This window comes from Triturus cristatus, chromosome 4_1, assembly GCF_964204655.1.
Source record: "Triturus cristatus chromosome 4_1, aTriCri1.1, whole genome shotgun sequence".
NCBI lineage: Eukaryota > Metazoa > Chordata > Amphibia > Caudata > Salamandridae > Triturus > Triturus cristatus.
The window spans coordinates 74,256,402-74,258,901 of NC_140585.1; the positions used below are offsets into that span (position 1 = coordinate 74,256,402).

The window sequence follows — 2,500 nt, forward strand, 5'->3', positions numbered from 1 at the left end:
TTCGCTTTACCAGATAAAACTGGGGGCTCTAAGCGCCAGCTATCCTGAGGGAAACTTCGGAGGGAACCAGCTACTAGATGGTTTGATTAGTCTTTTGCCCCTATACCTAGGTCGGACGACCGATTTGCATGTCAGGACCGCTACGGACCTCCACCAGAGTTTCCTCTGGCTTCGCCCTGCCCAGACATAGTTCACCATCTTTTGGGTCCTATCACGCACACTCATGCTCCACCTCCCTGACAGAGCGGGCGACACGGGCCGGTAGTGCGCCCGCTGCTGGAAGTGCGGCGGGATCCAACCTCAGCCAGAGCGCGCCGGCCCTCACCTTCATTGCGCCACAGGGTTTCGCTCCGCCCTCTGACTCGTGCACGTGTTAGACTCCTTGGTCCGTGTTTCAAGACGGGTCGGTGGGTAACCGACTTTGCCGCAGACCCCTGGCGCCTGGGTTGGGCCTCCCCGCCAGGCGGCGCGACGCGGTCAGGGCGCACAGGGAACAGTCCACCCCAGTCGACAGTCGCACCGGGAGTAGGGGGCCCCCTCTTCCCCCTTCAACCGCCCTGGCACGCCCCAAGGGGCAACTGGGAACGGGTGCCTGGGGGAGGGCACAGTGGCGGTTGAATCTCCCTCGGCCCGCAGACATGGCAAAGGTGCTGCCAGGGGGGCGTAACACCCTCTGCCATGAGCGGAGGGCCACCTGCCACCCCGAAGCCTTCCCAGCCGACCCGGAGCGGCGCACCGCCACGGAGAAAATGCGCCCTGCGGGGGCCGGGTATGGCTTGGGCGCCGGTCCCGTGGAGGGGATTTGGAACTCCTGAGCCACCGACCTTCCCACTGTGTTGAATCCTCTGGGTGGACTGCACGGACCCCACCTGTTTACCTCTCGACTATTTCACGCCCTCTTGAACTCTCTCTTCAAAGTTCTTTTCAAGTTTCCCTTACGGTACTTGTTGGCTATCGGTCTCGTGCCCGTATTTAGCCTGAGATGGAGTTTACCACCCACTTTGGGCTGCATTCCCAAGCAACCTGACTCAGAGAAGACCCGATCCCGGCATGCCGGGGGCCGCTACAGGCCTAACACCGTCCGCGGGGTGAGCCTCGATCAGAAGGACTTGGGCCCCCTGAGCGAAGCCGGGGAGTTGGTCTTCTGTACGCCACATTTCCCGCGCCTGCCACGAGGTGGGGATTTGGCGCTGGGCTCCTCCCTCTTCACTCGCCGTTACTGGGGGAATCCTGGTTAGTTTATTTTCCTCCGCTTAGTAATATGCTTAAATTCAGCGGGTCGCCACGTCTGATCTGAGGTCGTAGTCGGAAGAAAATGCCGGAGCATTAAGGGGGAGCCAGGGAAGGCCAGCCCCCTGCCAGAGCAAGGGCCTGGCCTCCGGGCAGCGCGTGCCCTCTTTCCCCGCATCGCATCTGGAGGGGTTTTGCCCTCGCCGGGAAGCCAGCCGCAGAGGAGGGCGCCCGAGGTGCGTGCGCACGGACAGCCGGTGAAACACCACGGACAGCCATGCGTGGCCAGGTACCGGGGGACGGGCCCGGGGCGGACCGGTCACCAGGCCCCTTCTCAGGGGCCAGGCGTGCCGGCAGCGTACCTTCACGGCAGGACCCGGCGAGGGACCCTGCCACAGGTGATCGGGGGTCTGACCTTGTGGGGGGACGAAGGAGAAGCGGAGCTCACCCTGCAACAGTCCCAGGCACGTCCCAGGGAAGCCCCGGGGTGATTGATGATCGAGCGACCCTCAGACAGGCATAGCCCCGGGAGGAACCCGGGGCCGCAAGGTGCGTTTGAAGTGTCGATGATCAATGTGTCCTGCAATTCACACTAATTCTCGCAGCTAGCTGCGTTCTTCATCGACGCACAAGCTGAGTGATCCACCGCCAAGAGTCACAGGCAACTTTTCGAAAACGTTCACCCACCTGTCGGCGTAGGAGAGGCGGGAGGAAGGCGACACCGTCCATACGCCGCCTGCGCGGCGAGACGGCCCGGGCTCCCCATTCAAGGCTTCCCCTTTGGGAGTCAGACAGCACCGTTGGGAGAAAAAAAGCATTGCCAGGCGCTCGGCCCAGGAGCCCAACCCCAAGGGGGGCGAGGGAGGGGGCTCCCTTAGCGACGGGAGCAGGCAGCCCCACAGCCACCAGCCCCTCCCGGGGTAACCCAGGAGGGATCACGCAAGTCTTTAAACCCCTCAGCCCGGCCACACGGGACCGGGTCGAAGTGCGTACCTGGCAACAAGGGAGGGTCGTCCCACCTGCACATCAGCCGTCCGTCGCCAGGCGGCCCCGAGCTGTGCCAGCGGGCTGGCGATCAGCCCACCACCACCCTTGCCTGGGTCGAAGGCGCCGGAAGGGAAGAGCCAGGCAGCTCCCCATCCCGCACGCCTCCCACTGAGAGGAGCGGGGGTCCCCTTGCAGGCCCTCGGCCGCTTCTCTTCCAGGCCACCCAGCCGCGCGAGAAGGGCTGCTCCTCGGTCGCCCGGAACCCGGTCAGGTCAGTCTGGGA

General features: G+C 64.2%; 2 non-coding genes across 2 annotated transcripts in view; both read right to left on the minus strand.

Moving 5' to 3' along the window:
* Nucleotides 1-1,302, minus strand: part of LOC146839561 (28S ribosomal RNA) — a 3,809-nt gene extending 2,507 nt beyond the window's left edge. The window contains exon 1 of the ribosomal RNA XR_014958973.1: nt 1-1,302. This exon is cut by the window's left edge and continues 2,507 nt beyond it. This is a non-coding gene — a ribosomal RNA (28S ribosomal RNA).
* A 431-nt stretch (nt 1,303-1,733) lies between these two features.
* Nucleotides 1,734-1,887, minus strand: LOC146839562 (5.8S ribosomal RNA). The gene has a single exon (XR_014959034.1). It is a non-coding gene; the product is annotated as a 5.8S ribosomal RNA (ribosomal RNA).
* Nucleotides 1,888-2,500: the final 613 nt, after the last annotated feature.